Here is a 25,168-nt window from a genome sequence, read left to right as displayed (position 1 = left end):
GAGAAAGATTTTAGGTTGATTCATGGTAACAGATTTCCACATTTCAGGAGAATACTCAACATATGTTCTCCTGTTGTAAGACTCGGATACTGCTGTGTGGTATTTTAAGACAGCCTTTGTCACCTCTTTTTTTTTTAAGCTTTTTTTTTCTCTATTTTAATTTTATTTTTACATTCTTTATATAGTTAATTAGATTAAGAAGGTTCAAGGGCTACAGGAATGTGGATAATACTAGTATGTTTTCCATATTGTTAGCTTCATATTTAATGGGGGGTATTTAAGGGAGAAGCCCACCCAATTTCCCACCCTCCCCAGGTCCCGGATGTAGGGCATGCTCTGAGGTTCTTGCTCAAGTGGTTTTCATATTGCCACAGTTATGAATCGCTGTCAATCTTGCCACTCCAAGCACTATGAGATCTTTGAAAAATCCACTGATTGACATAGTCCATCATAGCTGAGATGCTTGGTTGACCTGTTCTGTCTTCTCTCTTTTCTTCGTTAGGGTTCTGAGTCCAGCATTTAGATTAGGAAGATCTCCAAAGAAACTTCTTGTATGTGCTAACAAGTACAGGGTCTGGCACCGTCTATTGCTCCAATCAGCTGGTGGTTGCAATTGCTGGGTTGGTTCTGTTTCCACTCCTGACTTCCACTGGAACCAGTGGGTGTTGCAGTCCAGCCTGGTTCTGCCCAGCATATACTTGGCCCTCACATAAACCAGCGGGAGCTGCAGCCTAGGTTGGAGCGACCCACAATAACCCCCACCAGGCCCACCCCCTACCCTGGTTTGCCAGTAAGTGTAGCAGTAATCCAGTCTGTCCCACACCCCATTCCACCCCAGCCGCTATCTTAGTTTTATGTCCTCCTGTGGAAGTGGTAACCCAAGAGGGATGAGCCCACTATTTCCCTCCCAGGCCTCTCCCACTCCCAGATTCTAGTTGATGCTGCGTCTAAGCCCAAACAACCCTCGCCCACATTAATTTTGTTTGCACCAGTAGGAATAATCCGCCCAGCCCGGCTTTTCCCTGATCTAGTCACATGAGGCGGACAGGTGTGGTAGCTCTGCCTAGGCTGGTCTGCCCCATCCCAGCCCAGGCTCTCCTGCGGAAGTAGCTGTCCTGCAAAGGAACCCTCCCTTATTCCCCTGCCAGCTCTGCCCACTTCCTTTCTTGTTCTCAGGCTGGTTGGGCGCTGCGGTCCCTTCCAGTACAGGCAACCTCACCTCGGCATTCCATAATGTGCACTAGTCTTTGTTGCAACCAAACCTGGGTCGACCCATACTGGTGCCTGGATTTGCCAGTGGGTGAAGTGGACAGATTCAGCCTGGTCTTGCCCCCACGTCTGCCAATTGTATGCCAGTGGGTAGCTTTCCATGGCCTTTTCTGGGCTGTTTCCTATCGTGTTTCTTGTGTTTACCTGCTGGGTCTGTGTCCTGCCAGAGGAGTTGCCCAGGCTCCACCATCAGAAACTCTCCCAATGCCAGGATTCACGTTTACCAGTGGGTCCATGAGCCAACCCTACTCAGTCCACCTCCTGTCATAGCAGGAACTGTGGCTTTTCCTGACTGGCCTTCCACCCAATCTGGTTCTTGCTGTTGGATGTTCCAGCCCAGCCATGGTTTGTCCATACCCACGTATGGCTCACACATGGCTCAGTAGGGGTTTGAGACTCTGCCTAGTCCATCCAACATCTGCCCTGGTCCTCCAGAGCACCAGGGGGAGTCGGGGTCCGGCCCAGTTTGGTGCATCCAATCCCAGTCCACACTTGTGCCAAGGGAGACTACAACTGTTTCCAGATCAGAACGCAGCCCCCCTTCCAGGCCATGTGCCTCTTGGTGTGAACCTCAGCCCAGCTAGGGTTGCCCCCTTTGCTCCCCAACCGGGTTTGTTCCCAGCCATAGATCAAATGCCTGCCAATGGATGCTCTGACTCAGCTTGGCACAGTCCTTCCCCTGTCCCAAACGCTGCCTTACACACTGTGGCTTAGCGTCCCTGGCTCCCACAGACCAGCAGGTACAAGAGCCTAGCTCGGCATGATCTCTGCTCCCTCGAGGTTTCTAGTTTTACTTGTGGGCTAAGGTTTGCTCAGTCGTGCCTAATCTACTCTGTTCCATTACCAGTTGACACATTAGCCAGCTGTTGCAGCTACTTTTGCTGGACAAGACCCAAGCGATAGCTTCTGCATGACTGGTATTTGGTGCTCAGCATTATTAATGATTGCAAGTTTTGCTAAGGAAGAGTTACTGCATGTTTCAGGTCCAAGAAGCACAATGGGTTCAACCTGGAGCTAATTAAGCAGCAACTCAAAGAACCAAATCCCCACAGCTCCCCGGCCGGGCAGCCTGCAGGCGGAGCCTGGCACCAAATGGCTCACTGGCCGCCCGGGAACAGCTCACCATGTGCCTGTGGTGGCCGTCCGGCATTCAGGCATGAGACGCCCCATCCTGAGACCCACCAGCTGCCAGGAGGCTGCTGGAGGTTTAAATAACCCAGGCCAAAGGTCGCGCCCCTCCCAAATCCCATTCACCGCCCCATGAAGGTGGCGGGTGGGTCCCGGACCTGCCCAGTCCCAGAGGCCTCCCCCCCTCAGTCTACTCACCCCGAAGGAAGCGGCCCCCGAAACCCAGCAGGCCCAGGGAAATCAGCTCACCATGTGCCTGTGGCAGCTGTCCGGGATCCAGGCATGAGACGCCCCGTCCTGAGACCCACCCCTTTGTCACCTCTTAAGACTGTCCTATGAAAGACAGATTGGCCTTTTCACTGTAGGAAACAAATGTTGGCTGCTCTAGGTACCCATGTTATGGTCAATTTTGTAACCTATTGTAAAGTTTCTACAGGAAAGCAAAATTATGTGCACACACTAAATTATAAATACACACAGAGAGACATACACAGACGCACACAGACACACACAGAGACACACACACAAATACACATACTCACACATACTGAAGCCTCAACTTCCAGTATTCCATTGATAGGTGGGGCAATAATTGCTACCTTCCTTGTCGTAATATTGAGTGGAACCTGGTCTTCTAGCGAGTTTTCAACATGTGTGTGAATTTTGCTAATCAAACTGCATTTATTTTTGTTATTGTCACTGAGTTTTCCATCCATCTATGCTGACTGATTTTGGACCATTTTCTAAGTTGAGTTATAGAGAATGTTCAGTTGAAAAGGCAAAGCAGGGCCAATGTAAGGTAAGCCACTACCAATGACACTAACATCTAGAAGGAGCACGTGTATTAGTCTTGGCTCCTCCACTTCTGACCAATCACCGAACTAATGCACTTTGGAAAGCATCATAGGATGTCAAGTTCTTGAGATCCTTCACCGTTCTGGGAGGCCCAGATGGAGTTTCTGGTTCCTGTTCCCAGCCTGACCCAGCCCCAATTGGTAAGACCATTTGAGAAGTGATCCAGTGGGTAGAGTATCTCTCTGTCTCTCTCTGCCTCTCTTTGTCTCTCTCTCTCACTACTCCCATCACCCGAAATAAATGAATAATTTAAAAAAAAAGAAAAGCAAACAACAAAACAACTTCAAATATGCAAATGGTTGGCCACCACATTTTCCAGCCACTTGTGAAAACCAGGGTCTGATTAACCCTCACCATACACCTTGCAAGTTAAATCTATGGAGTTGTATGGCTATGAAACCTGCACTTTTGGCAATGTTTCAACTTTGGTCCTCAAATACAGCAAAGAGCCATGAATGTGTGATTTGTAATGCTTCAGCTAGAACTCTGTACAGGCATTCAGAAAGTTGGTAGTACAAATGAAATGGTGGTGTCCATTAGGATATTTAAAGTTGGCTGTTCACACAACACTCAGCTCTCTCTGTACATGGAGTCATCCTGCATGCTTCTGGATAATCAATGTAGTCTTGACCATATAAATGTATAGGTTTATTGATTGATTTACAAATAAATTGCTGATTAAAACTTTCAAAAGTTAAAATTCCTTCAGAAAGAAAGAATATAGCCAAAGAATGAAATATGCTTATGTAAAGGAGTTGAGAAAGACATTTCTTGCCCAGTTAGCTTCATTGTGAGCCTTTCAACATCCTCTGATTACTTGGCATGTATCCTTATAGTAAACATTGTATTTGGCTAAGATATGTCACAATATTCTCCTTCAGGAGATTATACTCAGCGTATCCGATTCATTCCTTGAGTTTTAACAGGAGACTTTTTTGTTTGGTTTTTACATCAGTTACACTATCTTTCTATGGTACATGAAGTGGCTCTGCCCTCACATGGATTTGCTCACAGATTTCAATGGTGAAAACTTCATATTTCTTCTCTACTCCTTTCGAACAAAGTCCCAGGAAATTTTAAAAAAGCATCCACTATTAAGACATTCTGCATAAGGTTGGAAATGAAGAAAGCTACGAAACAACTGTGTGTTTATGAAAGAAGAAAACAATCATGCAAACTGAGTGAAATGATTTCTTCTCTTTTAAGATTTATTTTATATTTTCATTGGAAGGTAGGATATACAGAAAGGAAAAGAGAGAGAGGAAGATCTTCCAACCATTGATTTATTTCCCAGGTAGCCACAATGGCCAGAGCTGTGAAAATCCAAAGACAGGTGCCTGGATCCTCTTGCTGTCTCACACAAGGGTGCAGGGTCCCAAGACTTCAAGCCACCTTGATTGTTTTCCCAGGGCACAAGCAGGGAGCTGGATGGGAAAAAAGGTTGTCAGGATATGGAAAGGCACCCATATGAGATTTTAGCACATGGCAAGTGAGGAATTTAATCACTAGGCCACTGTGCTCGGACCAGGGGTCTTCTTTTAATATTAGTTAAAGTCTTCTACAAAATTTTCAATTTAATGATCTCTTCTGTTATTTTACTTTTTGTAGAAGAATACATCTATAGCACCTCTATTCATTAGCCAAATAATCTTAGATAAATCTTACTTCACCAGGTTGTCCTGGCGATTTGGCATAATAAAGACAGAACAATCAAAGAATTATTTAAAAGTATCCAGTTCCCTTCCAGGCAGGAGTACCAAAGATGCTACCTCAATGTGACTTCTACGGCTGTGAATATAAGAAGACATGGTGTTTTTCCATGTTGCAAAGCTTGCTGAAACTTTAGAAGCCAGAGAATGCTGACAGGAGTGACAGATGCCTTCAAGATGAACCATGATTCAAACTTCAGTGTCAGAGGCCCTGCATGAATTAGTTCATGATAAAAGTGCACAGAAAAATATAACTTCTTCAAAGAAGGATGCTTTAGAAACAGTAATACTCTTTCATTTTAATGCCTATCTACATCTTATTTGTTTAATATATAAATGACATTAAAAATGGAAATGAAGACCCAGCGTGATAGCGTAGTGGTTAAGGTCCTCTCCTTGCATGTGTCAGGATCCCATATGGATGCCAGTTCTAATCCCAGTGGCTCTGCTTCCCATCCAGCTCCCTGCTTGTGGCCTGGGCATGCAGTTGAGGATGATACAGACTATGGGACCCTGCACCTGTGTGGGTACAGGATCCCAAGAAGCCTGGGCCATATTTCAAATGCTTTCCCAGGTCATAACAGTGAGCTGTATTCAATGAGGAGCAGCCAGGACTTGAACCGGAGCTCTGGCTCTATTGGATTCCAGGATCCTGGGGGGCAGGGGACAAAAATGGGGTGCCAAAAAGGTGAGAATTGAGCCACCAGGATAATGCACCTTGTCTCACCTCTTTCATCTTTGGCCTGGGAATCCAAGGGTGATATTTGTAGATAACATACCCCACCTTTTTTGGGTCATCCCTATGGAGGTTCTAACCAGTGAGGAAGGCCTTCTGTGAAGGGGGCTTGGGCCATCTTTCACTGTTTTCCCAGAAAATGAACAGGCAATTAGATCACAAGTAGAGCAGCCAGGACATGAAGAGGTGTCCATAGGGGCTGCCTGTACATGCCATTGAACTCAGGCTGCTGCTGAAACACTGTACCACACATTCTCTCCCTATTTGAACTCCCAATACAGCCCTAGGGCCAACTCCAAGGTCATCCATGGAGGGGCCGACCTATGGAACAGCAGTTGACTTGCAACTTGGGACACCCTAAACCCACCCTCTTTTAGGCTTTGGATTCTACTCCTGACTGCCCTACTCGTGGCAGCCTTTCTGCTCATGCACACCATGGCAGGACAGCAAGAGATGACTCCAGAATCGAGGTACATGGACCCCTTGGGCAAACCTGCATGAACTTTTGGGCTGCTGGATTCCATGTGTGTCAGCCTCAGCCATGCGGCACTTCAAGGGTGAACCTGTGGATAGAAGATGGTCTGTGTCTTTCTGTGTCCGTCTCACAAAACAAATTACATTTGACCACTCATTGTTTTTTGTGTTTTGTTTTCAACATAAGTGAACGGCCTGGCATGAGGGCTCCATTGATTAATCCTTCCGTTACAAGTGCTAGGATCCAATATGGGTGTCAGTGTGTGTCCTGGCTATTCCACTTCCCTTCCAATTCCCTGCTTGTAGCCTGTGAAATCAGCAGAAATTGGTCTAAATTCTTGGCCTCCTGTACCCATGTGGGAGACCTGAAAGAAGCTCCCAGATCTTGGCTTTGGATCAGGTGAGATATGGCCATTGATGCCAATTTGGGAGCAAACCTACACATAGAAGATCTCTCTACTTCTCTTTCTCTCTGTAAATCTGCCTTTAAATTAAATGTCAATAAATTCAAAGTTACATAAATAAATAAATATTAATTAGATGAAGCATAATATTCTTGTTAAGATATAAATCATCAAAATTGAGCTGGCCCTGTGCCTGGCACCCCATTTGTGTGATGGTTGGCTTTTCATTGCTGCACTTCCTATCAAGCTCTCCACTCCGGTCCTGGGAAAAACAGAAAATGATTCAAGTCCTTGGGCTCCTGTACCCATGTGAGAGACACTGAGGAATCACGTGCATTCAGTGAGCCTCATCCCTTGCCATGAAGTCATCTGGTGAATGAACCAGCAAATGGAGGACCTGTCAATGTTCTTGATTTCCAATCAAGCAATTAGGAAAAAAAAAAAAAAAGAAGAAGAGCAAAAGGAAGAAATTAGAATGAGATTGACATCCTATTGAAGCTCTCATTTGATCGTTGGGAGAATTTTGTAGTCCCTTATAAAATTTTATCCTGAAATACATTTAAGAATGCATCACAAAAAAGGAAAAGCACATGATCTACAGAAACACATAAGCAACAATTACAAATAAGAAAATTAATACACATTCAGTATTATCTAATAAAAAGTCCACTTCAAATTTCCCTAAATGTCTAGACAATGGCCGAACTTGGGAAAGAAAAGGTGCTGGACTGCATCAGAGCTTTACAGGATAACAAAGCAGATGTTCAGTTGTGTCACTTGACACATTTTTTTTGAGCATGAAAATGGTGATAAAGGAGAACAGAATAGTATAGGATGAGAGAATAGTATAGGATGACAGTCAAGACACTGAAGAGTCAGATGATGCCTTGGTCCTAAAAAGCAATGTGGCTTTTATGAAATAGCAATGGGAAATCATTCAAGCATTTTAACAACAGAAAAGCTTATCTTCCTTGTGTTTTTACAATTATTCTGCATGTTGGGTGGAGAACAGTTGGAAGAAGTTCAAGAGTGAAGGCTAGAAAGAGGTCCTTATACTAGTCAAAAAATATGACTTAAACCTATAGGCTAACAGTCAAGATGGAATAAAACACAAGTAGGCTGTAGATATTTCAGGCAAGAGGTCAAATCATGAGCTGCTGAACAAATCCAGCCATCCTCAGGTCCAGTCTCAAAATGACCACTCCCTAAAGCATTATTAGGACTGTTTCTCTGATGAAATGGCAGAGTCGATAGTTGTAGCAGAAACCACACAGCATGCAAGCTGAAATATACAGAGAAAGCTTACAGACTCTGGTTTCAGACAATGTGAAAACCATATTTATGAAGAAATAAATTTTGAAAATCAGGAAAAAAGAGGGAACTGAGCACAGCTCTTATGTTCCCTCTTAACCAAAGTTACACAGTGGGATTATGTACAAAGTTGGCAAAAAGCAAAGAGGAACAGGCTGAGAAGCAGTAAATAAAGAGCTGTTATGTGGATTCATGAAACATTAGAAGAATGCTGAAGAGACAGGCATGTGTGTGTTTGTGTGTGTGATTATACTTTGGAGCAGGAAATACAGCTGTGGAACTAACTGGTATAACGCCCAGGTTCTGAGCCATAAAACTGGGAATTCAGGAAGAAAGTTGGAAATTAAGGAAGAAAGAAATAACACAGCAAGAATCTTGAATCCCTTCAACCTCTAGAGAGGGCATAATGACAGACCCCACTAAAAAGAGCAGAACATCACAAGAATGATGTCATACAAAGTGAGTTAGTGTTATAGCAGGAGTCAGTTCTATCAAATGCCCTTGAGAAGTGAAATGAGCACAGAACAACATTTGTGGGGCTCCACAACATCAAGCCACATGAACCTGGACATGAGCACCCTCACTAACCTGGAGAATCAAACTGGAATATGTGAATGAAGCACGACTTCTGTTACCAGCCATGGCACGCTAGAGACCTTATTCCCTCTCCTAAGGAAACACCTGAGAGAAAAATGCATTTCTGAAAGTACAAGTTTACACACATCATCAGTATGGCCAAAGGGGGAAAAATAGAAAATAGAAAAGTCAAGTATGAACTAAAAATGGACTCCCAAGAGGTAAAAGAGAGCCACAATGCAGTGTCCTGCTACCTGCTGGAGACCCTTTTCTCATGGTTGCACAGGATGTGGGAAAGAGAAGATAACGACATACCAAAAGCAGGAAACTAACAAACCACATGAGGATGTGTTGTTCTGGATCTTGAAATCCCCAGAAAATCATCAAGTCTGAAGCCAGTGCTAACGCATAGATGTGGTTTCTTCATGTTAACCTAGGTATTCCAGCCAAGGCTCCAGCAGGATCCACAGGGAGGACAAAAGGAGAGACCGTGAGTGAGAGGCCCCTGACCCCGCCCCAGTTGAACAGCCCAGCGTTCTTATACATTTCAGGCTCTTAATTATACAGTCATGATTTAGCAGGCTTTTATTGGTGGGTTTGAAGCAAGCAAATTTCAAAAAGTTTAAATCAATGAGCTATAGGGTGGCGAATCTTATCAAACGTTAGATACCTCCTTCCTGAGGAATGGTCTGCCTACATGACATATTGAATATATATATATTTAAAAAAAAGAATGAGGGGAGGGCATGGGGAGGGGTTGGGGGAACCTCAGGACCTATGAAATGATGTCATAAAATGAAATGCAATAAAAAAAGAACGGAGAGGTACGCCTGACATGCCTCACAAACTTTATTATGCTAAGTGAAAGAAGCCAAACACAAGGTCATATATCACATGTGTACAAAAACTTCTGAACACAGAAATCCATCAAAACAAAGCAAATTGGAAGGGACAGAACTGGGGAGACTGCGTGATCTTTTGAGATAATGAAAAGGACGTACAACTTCATGTGGTAGGTATACCAAACTGTGCATACAGTAATGCCAATTGACTCTATAGAGTGAAATAGTTAACAGTAGGGTTGCCATGGCAATCCTTATGTCAGGAGAACCACTTTGAGTCCTGGCTACTCCACCTTGAATCCAATTCCCTGCTGGTGCAAGGAAGTAAAATACAATCCAAGTGCTTGGATTCCTGAACCTATGCAGGAACCCACATGGAGCTCCTGGATGCTCCCTTCCATCTGCCCCAGCTCTGGTTAGTGTGGCCATTTTGAGAGTGAATCAGTGGATGGGGGATTTAGGTCTGTGACTGCCTGCTTCTTTCCCTTTCCCCTGACTTGCTGCCTTTCAGATAGCTTATGACTTGGATAGCAGCAGCTGCTGTCTCAAGTCCTGAAACACATGTGTACCCAGAAGTTCCTTGCCCTCAGCTTCAAATTGAGGCCTACCGTTCTGGAAATTTGAAGAGTGAACCAATGGATAGTAGGTATCTCTTTGTCCAACTCTCCAAGTCTATAAATTTGATTTCAAACAAAACAAACAAACAAACAGGTGACCCTGTAATATGTCTATGCATCTATGGGAATACTCTGGTACATATGAAATGATTAAGAACTTAGCAGAGAAAGACAAATGTGATCAGTATAGGAAGCAAGTCCTTGTTTACAGGGCATGGGTGGCCATCCCTTTTGAATAGGAACCTCATGCTTGGATAGGATAGGTGATGAAAAGTATGGATGTGGCATGGGTTTGTAAGAGAGTTCTATTCTGACAACTTCAGATGAATGCTAATATAAGGGTGGGGAAAAAAAAAGGATATGAAATAATCATGTTGAAGAGTGTGAAAGGGAATGCCGTGAGATGTATAAGCAGCTCTGAAAGCACACCTGAGCATTCATGAACTCATACACAATAAACAGCACTGGGAGAAAGGCAGGTCATAGATGTTGCTCTGCCTGGAATTTGACCACTAAGATTAGAAAAGTGAGCCAGAAGGGTTGGTGTAAAAGTGTAGTAGACTAATCCTCTGCCTGCATCACTGGTACCCCTTATGGGTTGAGGTTTATTTCCAGCTGTTTCACTTCTGATCTAGCATCTTGCCAATGTGCCTGGGAGAGCAGCAGAGAAGGCCCAAGTCCTTGGGCTTTTACACCCACATGGGAGACACAAAAGAGGCTCTTGGATTTGGATCAGGATAACTGCAGACACTGCAGCATTTTAGGGTGTGAACCAGCAGATGTAAGATTTCTCTGACTCCTCTTTTCTTGGTGACCCAGTGTTTCAAATAAAAAATTTAACATAAATAAGCAAAAGAGAGAAAAGGAAAAGTAAGAGGCAAGGCAATTAATGATAGGTATAAAGTGTGGAGCATAAAAACCATCTCACCTGGAAGGTATAGACAGTTTCCACTACCTAATCAGACAACAGGACTAATTATTGCTTGCTCTGCTACTCATCCAGCTCCCTGCTAACATATCCAGGAAACAGCAGTTGATGGCTCTGACAGTTCAGCTCATGCAACCTACACCAGCACGAGGAACCCGCTCGAGCTCCTGGCTCCTGGCTACATCCTGTGCCAGCCACAGTGTTACGGCCACCTGGTCAGTGGATGGCCAAGGAAGATCTCTGCCAATCTCAATCTTTTCCTTCTCCTTCTTTCTTCCACATACTGTCTTCCTTTCCCCTCCCCCCCCCCCCAATTTTCCTTCTCTTATTGTACTTCAATTTGCCTTTTACATAAATAAATCTTTATTTTGAAAAAAGGAAAACATGAGTATTATATAGTTTTTAAAGCAGACAAATCAAAGAATACAGTTAAAATATATTGAAAAGGTGAATATTGTTTAAGTTGTACAGGTTTGAACATATTGATTTTTTTTTAGATTTATTTATTTTTATTTGAAAGTCAGATATACAGAGAGGAAGAGAGACAGAGAGAAAGATCTTCTGTCCGATGATACACTCCTCAAGTGACTGCAATGGCTGGTACTGCACCTATCTGAAGCAGGACCGCCGGGATTAGAAGTGGTCACCATATGAGATCCCGGCGAGGACTTTAGCCACTAGGCCTCCGCACTGGGCCCTGAGTGTATTGATTTTAAGATGCTTACTACACATTCTTACAGAAATGTAAGACAGGAGAGGCGCCAAAATCGCCAACATAGGAGGAAGGCTGTGAGGGAGAGCGCAGTGAGAGAGGGATAGAACGCTACAGAAGCAGTAAAGACATACAGCAAAGAACAGCAGGGAGAGGTGTGTGAATTTCCCTGGACAGTGTGGAACCAAAAAGATCACACAACTTGGAAGAACTATGAGAACAAAACAAAACAAAACAAAACAAAAGGCAGGGAAGATGGTGTCCCGTTCTGGACCTGCTGAATCACAGTTAAGGGCAGCTGACAGGAGACACAGTGAACCCAGAGACAAGAAATACTGGAGGGCTCATCACTGGCAAAGGTCTTCAAAAGCAGCAGAGGCCAACCGCAAGAGCCTGAGGATTGGCTGTGCCAGGGAGGGACAGCAGTGGGTCAGCAGCTCTTGGAGCTCACACTCCAGGGGCAAGAACAAACCCAGAGCCTGTTTGGTGCTCCTCTCCCCACCCCTTCCTGCACAGGTTCCAGCATCTGAGGATACATGGCAAGTGCCTTGAAACTGCCAAAACTGTGTCTTGGGGGTGGCGCACAGTGGTTCTGTGTGCTGAAGAGGCACAGAGAAAGTGCCCCGAATACTCCCATGCTGTGTGGACCCTTGCATCTCAGTGCACAGAAGCTCCCAGAGAGTGTCTGGAATACCCTGCTATCCTGTGCATGGGCGACACACCATGAGGGCTCTGAAAACCAAAAGTGCACTGAATATTCCCGCTCCCTGCTACTCCACATATGCAGGCTATGATCTCTGCAGGTTAGCGCCTGAATACCCTCAACACACCGATGCTTTGGCCTCTTCAAAAGATAATTGAACACAACGGGAAGAACTATCAGAAAAAGTAATGTTCCAGATGAAAGAGCTAGCACCCCACCAAAAAAGGGCCAAAAGCCAATATCTATTTCAGAGATGTGAGATGAAGACATGGAAGCTTTACCAGACAAGGAATTTTAAAAATCAATGATAAAATTTGTCAGAGACAATGAGAAGAATTGGGAAGACTTCAAGGAATTCAAGAACCACACAGTCACAGAAATACAAGTCAGAAGCAAAATTCTTGACTTGGAACACAAAGTTGAAAGTCTGACCAACAGTATAAATACAGCAGAAGAAAGTATCTCTCAAACGGAAGACACACAAAATGAAGATACCCAGCTCTTTAAACAGCTGGAGACAAGCCTCAGCAAAGCCAATAAAACAATACAAGAAATTAAAGACCACCTTAGAAAATAGAATATCAGGATCATTGGCCTTCCCGAAGGAGAGCAAAGAGATCAGGAATGCAAATGGTGGTCAACGAAATTATACAGGAAAACTTCCAAAACACTTGCAATATGAATTCAGACCAAATCCGGGACAGTCAGAGGACTCCCAACAGCTACGACCCAAAGAGATCTTCACCCAGAGACATGGTGCTCAAGTTCAACTCCAACAAAGACAAAAAAATAATCCTGAGACAAGTACAAAGCAGAGAAAAGATCACATATAGGTGAAATCCAATCAGAATAACCGTGAACTTCTCTGAAGAGAACTTACAGGCAAGAAGAGAGTTCTTTCAAATCCTGACTCAGAACAACTGTCAGCCAAGAATAATGTACCCAGCAAAGATCTCATTTGCATATGAGAACAAAATCACATACTTCCATAGCAAAGAAAAGCTAGAAGAATATGGCAACACAAAACCAGCTCTACAAAATCTCTTCAGAAATGCGCTGAATCCAGAAAAAAAAAAAAAAAAAACATAAGCAATGATGGCAAACAATAAGTTCTCCTAACTAAAGTCCACACAAAGAGGGGCAATTACACAGATACCAACACCAACAAAAACCCACTTGCATGGTGAGGCAAAATTGCAACCTCTCAATGTTAACTCTTTTTTTTTAACATTCATTTTTATTATTTTTTATTGGAAAGGCGGATATACAGAGATGAGAGGCAGAGAGGAAGATCTTCCATCCAATGATTCACTCCCAAGTGAGCGCAACGGTTGATAATATGCCGATCCGAAGCCAGGCGCCTCTTCGGGGTCTCCCACGTGGGTGCAGGGTCCAAAAGCTTTGGGCCATCCTCAACTGCTTTCCCAGGCCACAGGCAGGGAGCTGGAAGGGAAGCCGGGCTGCCGGGATATAGAACCAGCGCCCATATGGGATCCCAGGCATGCAAGGTGAGGACCTTAACCACTGCGACACCACGCTGGGTCCTAAATGTTAACTCTTAACTCAAATGGCCTGAACCCACCAATCAAAAGGCATGGATTAACGGATTGGATGATCAAACAGGACCCAATTATTTGTTGCCTACAAGAGACACAACTGACCAGAAAAGATGCTAAGAAGCTGAAAGTGAAGGGATGGAAAAAGATATTCCATGCCGGTGGACGAGAAAAAAAGGCTGGAATAGCTGTCCTAATTTCAGACAATATAGACTTCGATGTGACAAACATCAAAAGGGACACAGAAGATCATTTTATATTGGTGAAAGGAGAGATCTAACAGTACGTAATTACCATTTTGAACATCTATGCACCAAATTCAAATGTGCCTAGCTACCTGAAGCCATTACTTACAGACTTAATGGGAGACATAGCTATGCACACAATAATTGTAGGTGATCTCAACTCTCCATTAACACCAACAGAGAGATCAACGAAACAAAGACTCAACAAAGAAACAACTGAGCTCACACAAACAATAGAACAACTGGACTTGGTAGACATTTATAGAACATTTTATCCTAAGGCCACAGAGTATATATTTTTTTCAACAGCATATGGCACCTTCTCCAGGATCGACCACATGATAGGACACAAAGTAAATCTGAACAACTTCAAAAGCATAAAAATCATACCATGTACCCTCTCAGACCACCAAGGAATGAAATCGAAAATCAACAATTCAACATGCCCCAGGAAATATAGACACTTTTGGAGGTTGAACACTATGCTATTAAATGAACAACGGGTCAGAGAAGAAATTAAAGATGAGATCAAAATGTTATGGAAAGGAATGAAAACTCCAATACAACATTCCAAAACTTGTGGGACACTATCAAAGCAGTGCTACGAGGTAAGATCATCGCAGTTGGAGCTCATATCAAAGCCCAAGAAAGACGCCAAATACAGGAATTAACCACATACCTCCAGGAATTGGAAAAACAGCAGCAGAAGAGCCCCACACACAATAACAAGTAAGACATTATCAAAACAAGAGAGGAGATAAGCCAAATAGAAATAAAAAAAAAAACTATACACAAAATCAACTAATCAAAAAGCTGGTTTTTTGAGAAGGTAAAGACAATAGACACCCCATTGGCCAGACTGATAAAAAAAAAAAAACAAGAGAAAACAAGATTTAACAGCATCAAGGAAGTAAAAGGCCACATAACAACAGACACTGCAACCATTAAGAAAATAATTAGGGATTACTACAAAGAGATGTACTCTAAAAAATCAGAAGACCACCAAGAAATGGAAAAGTTCTTAGACTCCCGCCACCTACATAAACTTAGCCCAGAGCCAACCAAAGTCCTGAACAAACCCATAACTGAAGCAGAGATTGAATCAGCAATTAAAGATCTCCCAGCAAAGAAAAGCCCATGCCCAGATGGCTTCACAACAGAATTCTACAAAACATTCCAAGCAGAGCTAACCCCAATCCTCTACAAGCTCTTCAAAACAATGGAAAAGTAAGCAACCATTCCAATGTCATTTTATGAAGTCAATATCACCTTAATCCCAAAACCGGATAGAGAACCAACAGAGAAGAAAAACTACAGACCTATCCCTCAGATGAACATTGATGCTAAGATTCTCTACGTAATCCTAGCCAATAGACTGAAAAAAAAAAAAATATCAGAAAAATCATTCACCCGGATCAAGTAGAATTCTTCCCTGGAATGCAAGGATGGTTCAACATTCAGAAATCCATAAATGTGATACACCACATCTAAAAACTGAAAAACAAGAATCACATGAGAGTATCAATACAAGAAGAAAAAGCCTTCGACAAAATCCACCCTTACTTCATGCTAAAAACTCTAACCAGGTTTGGCATAGAAGGAACAATCCAGAACATAATCAAAGCAATATATGAAAAGCCTAACACCAGCATCATACTGAATGGAGAAAAACTCTAACCCTTCGCGCTGAGCTCTGGAACAAGACAAGGATGCCCACTATCTCCACTGCTATTCAACATCATCCTAGAGGTACTTGCAGAGGCCATAAGACAAGAAAAAGAAATCAAAGGAATTCAAATGTTAAAGGAACAAGTCAAACTCTCACTATTCACAAATGACAAGATCCTTTACATAGTAAAAGCAGGAGACACAATACAGAGACTGTTAGAACTTATATGAGTTTGGTAGAGTGGCAGAGTACACAATTAATGAATAAAAATCACCAGCCATAGTGTATGCAAACAGACCCAAGATGGAAGAAGATCTAATGAGCAACATTCCATTCAAAGCAAGAAAAGTATGAAGTATCTACGAATAAATCTAACCAAAAATGTAGGAGACCTATTTGAAGAAAACTAAAAATTATTTGAAAAAGAAATGAAACAAGACCTCAAAAGATGGAATAACATCCCATGCTCCTGGATAGGTAAAATCAATATCATTAAAATGTCAATACTACCTAAAGCAATATCTACTTTCAATACAATGCCAATGAAATTGCCCAAAACATTCTTCATGGAACTGGAAACAATGATACAAAGATTCATCTGGAAACACAAAAAACCACGAATAGCTAGAAACATCCTAAAGAACAAGAATTTAACAGGGGTATCACAGTTCGGGACCTCTTGTCATACTATAGGCCTGTGGTTATCAAAACAGCCTGGTTCTGGTACAAAGATAGAGAGGAGGATCAATGGAGTAGAATAGAAACACCAGAAGAGAACCCACACAGATACAACCAAATAATCTTTGACAAAAAGACATATGACAATCCAGGAAAAGAAGGTCTTTTCAATAAATGCTTTTGGGACAACTGGCTGATAGCCTGCAGAAAAAAAAAAATTACCCACATTTCTCACCATATACTAAGATCAAGTCTAAATAGACAAAAGACTTAAACCTACATCCAGAAACTTTCAAACTTTTGGAAGAAAATGTTGGAAATACTCTGCAAGATCTGCGGGTTGGTTCTGACTTCCTAGAAAGGACACCAAAAGCAATAGCAATCAAAACTAAAATAAACAAATGGGACATCATCAAACATAAAAAAAGCTTCTGCACAGCAAGGCAAACAATTAACAAAATAAAAAAGTAACCCACAGAGTGGGAGAAGATCTTTCTGCACTACATAGATGATGGAGGGCTAATCTCCAGAATACAAAGAACTTCAAAACAGCCAAAATACCAAAACAAAAAAGCCACTCTAGAAATGGGCACAGGAATTGGGAAGACATTTCACAAATGAACAAACCCAAATGGCAAACAAACACATGAAAAAATGCTCCGGTTCCCTGGCAATAAGGGAAATCCAAATTAAAACGTCAATGACGTACCACCTGACACTAGTAAGATTGACCCACATATGGGGAAACACCAACAACACTTGTTGGCGAAGATGTGGGGAAAAGGGTCGATATTCCATAGCTGGTGTGGCTGGAGGTTGGTACAGCCTTTATGGAAATCAGTATGGAGAACACTCAAACATCTCAAAATCTGCATACCATATGATCTAGCAATAGCACTCCTAGGAATATATCCAAAACACCTGTTTCATGACAAACCAACATGCACCCCCATATTCATAGCAGCACAATCGGTAATTGCAAAAACATGGAAGCAACTGAAATGCTCATCAGCAGAAGATTGGATAAGAAAGCGATGGTTCATCTACTCCATGGAATACTACTCAACAACTAAAAAAACAAAACAAAATGCAGTTCTTTGTGGCCAAATGGGCCCAACTGGAAACCATAATGCTAAGGGAAATGAGCAAATCCCGAAAGGTTAGATGCCAGGTATTTGCCTTAATTTAACCTGTAATTTTTTCTTATTTTTAAACCTGTAATTAATACTGTCTCAATCATGTATTTTTGAAAAATTGTGAAACCTACTATACTTTCAAATCCTTGTGCTTCACCCCTAATATATATGTTATACACCTCAATTGCTGAAATGTCAATGGAGTAGTCTCAGGATGTGGTTAAGAACTTGCATTAATTTTAGCAGATTATTTACTCAATATTACATCAATTAATACCATAACATTGTATATTGTTGTGGATGATATGTTGGGGCTTTTGATTGATTGGATTTTTACTCTGTTGGCTCTACTTTCAGACCAGAGAAGGTCTCCCCAAAAAGCCGTTGAACTTATCTGGACAATAAGATGCTGATCTCTATGCTTGCTATATGCATGCAATGAAGGAATCTCAACTGAACTTGAACTGTGGTCATGCAACAAGGTGGAGGATTCCACCATGGGGGGAGGGTTGTGGGAGGGGTGGTGGGAACCCCAGTACCTATAAAACTGTGTCACTTAATACAACATTATTTTTAAAAATAATTAATCAATTACTTTTAAAAGAAAACAAAAAACAACAAACAAAAATTAATGTAAGATAGACAGCCATAAATGAAAAATCACATGGCTTCAAATTAGAAACATAAAACCATGATTCAGCAAGAACACAGTGAGAACATACAACCAGAAGAAAAACAGAAAGCAAATGGAACAGAGACCTAAGCAGAAATCAAAAAAGACATTCCTTAATTATAAACAAACTTAAAGAAAACATCCAAGGAACAAGGTTTGCAATGGAATTCTAACACTTCACAATAAAAGCATTAAAAAAAACACCTCAGTCACAGAAAATGATCCATGGCAGTCACTACTCAACTTAACATGGGTCTCAGAAAAAAAGAAAAACAAAGACACAAACAGGAAAAGAGAAGGAGAGAAAAGGAAAAAAAAAATGAATTCGAGAAATGGTATCAGAACTGATGCATAGAAACCTTCAAAGTCACAACGTTCAAACAACAATTGCCTTAGCTTCTCATTAGTGCCACAGAACACCCCAAAAGCGCTGATCTTGAGGCCCATGTTGTGACTCATCAGGCAGGAAAATCTGCCACTCACAACACTAGTGTCCCATTTCCAAACACTGATTTGTATTCCTGTTGCAGTTTCTGATCCAGCTCCCTGCTGAGGCACCTGGTAGGGCAGTAGAAAATTGCCTAAGTACTTTAAAGAACCTCAAAAATTGTGAGTCAAAATTAACCTTTCCTGTTTATAAAATGAGCTTCTATCTTTTTAACGATTTATTTATTTAACAGGCAGAGCATCAGCGAGAGAGGAGTGACAGAGACCTTCAATTCACTGGGTTACATGACAATGCATACCAACACCAGGGGCTCAGTTAGGCCAAAACCAGGGCTGTGGAACTTCACCATGTCTCCCACATGATGGGTACACATTCAGCCATCTGCTGCCTCCAAGGAGCAGAAAGGTGGATCAGAAACACAGTAAGTGGGACACTAACTGGCTCTCTGATAATGGATGCCATGTCCTAACCAGTAGCCTACCCAGCTGCACAGCAACACTCAGAACAGCCTTGGAAAAGAAGCAGGGAAAGAATACTGATTTGATGCTCAGAGTTCTCTTTGCCTTTCATGTGCAACCCTGAGCAAGAGAAGTGAAAATCTAAGAAGTATTATGCTAGCTGACATCCATTAGAGGGCAGTAGAACCCTCCATAGAAATATACCCTGAAATGTCCTTGGTTATCTTTTTTAATAATTCGTTTTTATACCAGCCAATCCTTTCCTAGAAACCCCTGAATAGCTGTGACCTCACAACTAAGAAACAGGCAATACTTAAATGCCATGACAGCATGAAAAGCAACTTTTAGCTAGGTATTTGCAGTGTGTGTCTACTGGAACACTACAGTAACACTAACAGAACTCCCTAAACAGACAAGTCAAGTTGTGAAAGCCAGGGACACTGAAAAACTGCTGCTGCTAGGCATTGATTGTTATCCTCCACTCCTACCTCCACAGGAACTACTAAAAACACTCTATCCCCATTGCTAAAGCAGAAGAAAGCTCCAGAACAAAGAGGCTCATGCCAATGACTGCCAGGCACCAAGAATCAGCAATCACTGGACACAGAGATGAAAATTGAGGAATGTGATACAGTACAACAGGTTAACTCTTCCCTGTGACAACACCCCAGAGTGGAATGCTCAGAATCCCAGCTGCTCTGCTTCCAATCCAGCCCCCTTACTGTGCCTGGGAAAGGATCAGATGACAGCTCAAGTGCTTAGGCCTCTGCCATGCATGTGGGACCCAGATGGAGTTCCAGAATCCTGGCTTGGTTTTGGCCCATTCTTGGCGTATGTCGCAATCTGGGGAGCAAACTAAGAGATGACAGTCCTATCACTCTGCCTTACAAATAAACAGGTAAATATATCTTAAGAAAAGGAAGGAAAAAACTCACCAGAAGGAAAAAATGCGCAAAATGCAAAAAGCGGGAAGACCAAAGATTACAAAACAAAATCAGTTCTCTGAACATGCCACAGGAGTTTCTGAAAGTGTCAGAAAATCAGGAGACAAGCACCATCTAATATCCTTCCCTTGGCTGTATCAGTTTGGGAGCCATAGAAAATCTTCACTCCACTCACTAAGCTGTCGTTCCTCGGAAGGGAAATGTAACCATTGGTCGACAGTTTCTTGATTGCTTTTGAAATGGATTTCACCTGTTAGTTCTGAGCTGTAAGGAGAAAAAGTTATGCACATTCAATTAAGGCCTGAAAATTTGTCTCACACTTCACAAAAGATTAAAACTAGCAAATACCAATCCATTTTTTAAATCCTCTGCATCTTTCTGTTTGGGCTTATCAAATTTTAATCCCTTGGTATAATTATAACCACATTTTTTAAAGACAGGACCAACTTTTTGTAACACTACAGTCATTGTCATTCCGTCTAGGGTCCAATGATTTAGTCATCGGTCGGTATGAACAGAGGACTTGTTCCAGACACACTGAGCATATCAAAACCACAGATGCTCAAGCCCCTTACAGAAACAGCCTGGTGTTTGTATAACCCACACACACCCCCTTATAGGCTTTAGAACATAGGTAGTCTCATTAACAACTAAAATAAAATGCAATTTTGTTAATAAATAGCTGCTATGCCTCACTGCTTAGGTGCTGTGGTGGCAAATATCATCTGGGTACTCATAATGTCTTTTACAGGCCAGACGGAATGATTAACTTAAAAATAGCACTGGGAAAAAAAAAAAAAGAAAAAATAGCACTGGGCCCAGCACAATAGTCTAATGGCTAAAGTCCTCACCTTGCACAGGCTGGGTTCCTTTTTAGGCACCAGTTTTTGTGTTGGCGGCCCTGCTTCCCATCCCACTCCCTGCTTATATGTCTGGGAAAGCAATGGAGGATGCCCTAAGACCTTGTGAACCTGCACTGCACATGGGAGACGTGAAGGAAGCTCATGTCTGCTGGCTTTGGATCAGCTCAGCCTCAGCCATGGTAGCTGCTTGGGGAGTGAATCAACAGATGAAAGATCTTTCTCTCTGTCCCTCCTCCGCCCTGTATATCTGACTTTCCAATAAAAAATAATAAATAAATATTTAAAAATAGCACTGTGGTAGACATACTGAATTTAGATTCCCACTAGCAATTGCCTTGACAGGAATAGACCAAATTGTTATGCTGGCCTCTTTTTTAACTATTAATTGTTATTATTTTTACTGATTTTTTTACATAGTTGATTAGGGTGATAAGAATCAAGAGCTACAGGATCAACATTTCCACACACACTCTCTCTCTCTTTTATTATTTTTTCCTTCCTGTTCTGCCAGGTTCTTATGGCTACCAGATAAGACATGCCCCTCTTCCGGAATAAGGGCGGGAAAAAGTTCACACAGATCAGTTCAGCTGCCAGTTCTCTTTTTTTCATCTTTTTGCTCCAAAGTCAGTGGAGCCCATGCAGGTATAACACCCTGCTTTCCGTTCCTGTACAGTGTGTTTTATAACAGCAGGCTCTTACTTTCTGATCTGTACTTAGTAGAAAAAAAAAAAAAAGAGCACCACCTTAATAGCTATAACAGATTTGTTTTTCTAACAAAGGGTAAATTCCTGATGACAAAAATCTTCCCAGATCTGAAGGATCTTCAGGCAAAGGACCTGCACACTAGTGGGTATGGGGGCTGTAGATAGCTCAGGCAAGGGTGTATGGGATTGGTGGGAGGCAAGAATGGGGAAGGAGAACATTACAGGTGAGGGATGCTCTCTGGGGAATCTCCACTGACCAGAGCATTGCATTTGCAGGTACACCAGGAGGCTGTGACCACACAGTTTTGAGGAGGGAAACTGGAAGACATTTCAGGGACACATAAATGCATCTATCCATGTGGGAGACCTAGCGGGCTAACTAGTATTGACCATTGCATGCAAACAACTTGGGCTTGGCAGAAACTGAGGTGAGATGGGTCATACCATACTGGGATACAGCACCCAACAACACATACAAGCCCCAAGAGGTAGAGGTGAAAACCTGGTGGTGGAGCTATATGAATTCCCCTGCTGGTCCACTGCTCCTGCTCGTGAGCATGGGAGCTGGGAGTAGGGTCAGATCAGACCAGCAGGGCTTTAATCTCTGTCAACCCGCATGTGAACTAGGTTAGGGAGAGAGCCGGGCTGGGCTAGCCAACTATATCCACTGGTTCAGGAATGATCCAGAGTACGGACAGGCTGGCAATCTTTGGCACATCAGCCATTCCTTCTGAGCTGCATTGCAGAAGACCTGGTGAGTGCAAGATCTGGGGTAGGAGGTGGGCCCAGTATGGAAACTGGCCAATTCTCAGATGGGTGAAGCTCCCACTGGTGAGCATGAGAACCTGTTCTGAGGGTGGGCCTGGCTGGACAGGCAGTGGCATCTGCTGGCATGAGTGTGTCCTGGAAGGCAGAATTAGTTTTGTTGAGTTAGACTTCAATTCCCAGTGATATTTATAAGAGGTGAATGGGATGTGGAAAAGACCAGACCAGTTGACTGTGTGCCAACAGGCATAGAAGCTGGATCTGGGGTATGATCCAATGGGAATCACCCAACCTGGACTACTGGACTCAGAACTGGACCATGAGCAGAGTGGCACAACCTGAGGTCTAACAATGGTGTGCATGTGTCAGAACTGAGCCTCCTCAGTGGCTTAGACATAGCAGTGAATGACATATGCAGATGCATATTGAAGATTTGGCAGTCCATTGGAAACTGCAGAAGACATCTGATACCACAGCAGAGGAAGATCATCATCTACTTCCATGAAGTTTGACAGTGAATTTCCTGTTGATGGAGACTCTGAGGTAAACTATGTCTCCCAACGGACCTTGGGAAGATTTCCTCATCCATGGACCTGCGAGATTAACAGCATGTCAGAACTATCGAAACCACTTGAGCAGAACCCTCAGAACATGCTCCATATCAGGGACCCTGGGATGAAATTGAGTGTCCCGTTCCCATTGCTGGGGCAGTTGGGAGGCTGGATATGGCTTCCCCCTTTGTCTTCCCTTTCGCCCCTGATATTTGAACAACAAAAAGAAAGTGTAAAAATAATGATCCTACCACTTTCCCCTAATTCTTGGCCCTTTCCTGATCAACAATGTTAAGTATCATCAAACATAAAATTAAGTTTAAAAAAGTTAGTGCTGGGAAACCTGCCTGGCAGGATGCAGTTCACATTACCTGTTGGGGCAGCAGATGGGTCATAGCAGGATGTGTCATCACACTAAAAGGTACACTAGAGATCAGGTCTGAGAACCGATCCTGTGGAGTATTTGTGCAGTAACCCCTATATAACAGCTACTTACTGTTTTTCCAAGGGTTGAGGGTAGTGACTGGCCAAGCAAGGCATGAGCACAGAACTAACAAACATTTCAGGGTTAGGAATAGACTGGGCTGTTCCAGGATACAGCACCCACAAAGGACCCAAGAATAGAGTGTGTTATGGATAGCAACACAACATTCACCAGCACACACAAAGGCTGAGTTGAAAGGTATGGGCTATTTGGGTAGGGGCTTAGAATCTACTGGCATGCATGAGGTCTGGAAATGGACCTGATGGGGAACTTGGGAACTCCCCTCCTGGACTGAAACTCCTATTGGTGAGCATGTATCTGCACTTGTTGGCAGGTATGTGGACTGACTTAAGTGGTGCTCTGAAGAGGGCTGGGCTAAGTTGTAGCACATTGGCAGGTGCAGGAGGCAGGATGTAGTATGAGTCAGGTTCTGCTAGTTTACTAGACCATCCAATTTGAATGTGACAAGGAATGAGGGCATGCAGGGCAGAATTGTGCTGCACCATCCACTGCCTGGTGTTGAGGATAGGAGTGGGTTGGGAGGCCAGGCTTCAGAATCCAATGACAAGTGTGAGAGTAAATCTTGGTATGCGTAAGATTTGTAGCTGATAGCAGGTCTGGTAGGGGAGACGAGTGCTAACTCTACTATGCTGCAGTTCCACTAATCAGTGCAAGAGTTAGGAATAGAGATGAACTAGGCAAAATCAGTTTCACTACACCTGGGCATATGTGTATGCAGGGTTTGAGAGTGTACCAGACTAAGGTAGGATCCAACAAATGCTGAGTTACCTGTGTGCCACAGTATGGGATGGGATGAGGTAGTTTTAGGCAACAATAATCCACTTAAGAGCCATGCTACCAAAGCCAAATTCAGGGACAACTTCAGCACCAAAACCATTTTCAGCTAGCCTTGAATGAAGAGTGCTAAGACCCAACATTTTGCGCTATGTACGTATTAGCTCAAGGAAACTCAGCATGTTGGAGAAGGGTGTATTTAAGAGGAATCTGTTGTGTGGTCCCTGTGTGAGAACAACTCTACTTGGGTGACTAACCTCAAATACATCACACTCACAAGCAGCAATAAGGAAAGCCACGTTTCTCGATCTATGATTAATGACAATTTAGGGCATATTACAGAAATAAGGCTTGCTAAGATTCCCAATTAAACAAATGCTCTAGCTCCTTTTTTGCATCTTACCATCTTCATATTCAGTGAGAACATCAGATCCAAAGCGATTTTCACCTAGCTTTAAAAACAAAGGTTCTGACACCACATAATACACTCTGTACATGTTAACTCTATGGACCTCAGCACATTGGTGAGCGGAATATTCACGATGAATCAGCTCAGTGATTCTTGTGTGGAAACAGATCCATTGGAGTCACTAACTTCACGTACCATCAGGGTTAGAGGCAAATCTCAAGCTAAGTCAGTATCCTCATTCTATGCGTAATGCCCATTGAACACATTGTACTGAAATGAAGAAAGTTGAGCATCCCACACAAATGAATACTCCAGCTGCGACTTTCACATACTATCAACTCCACATTCAAAGACAACTTCAGGAAAAAGCCATTTCAGCCAGCCTTAGAAACAAAATTTCTGGTACCACATATTGCACTACGCAAAAATGAACTCTAGGGAAGGAACTCAGCAGGTTGGCGAAGGACATATTCAAGATGAATCAGCTGAGTGGGACTTGTGTGAGTACAACCCCATTTGTGTCCGT

General features: G+C 42.8%; 1 pseudogene; it reads right to left on the bottom strand.

Annotated features, from left to right (window-relative positions):
* LOC121152788 overlaps positions 1 to 24,730 on the bottom strand; it is a 52,749-nt pseudogene extending 28,019 nt beyond the window's left edge.
* Positions 24,731 to 25,168: the final 438 nt, after the last annotated feature.

This window comes from Ochotona curzoniae, unplaced genomic scaffold, assembly GCF_017591425.1.
Source record: "Ochotona curzoniae isolate NIBS_2020 unplaced genomic scaffold, NIBS_Ocur_1.0 contig_2657, whole genome shotgun sequence".
NCBI lineage: Eukaryota > Metazoa > Chordata > Mammalia > Lagomorpha > Ochotonidae > Ochotona > Ochotona curzoniae.
Note: the sequence above shows the minus strand (reverse complement) of the source record. Positions and strands in the feature narration are given on the sequence as shown.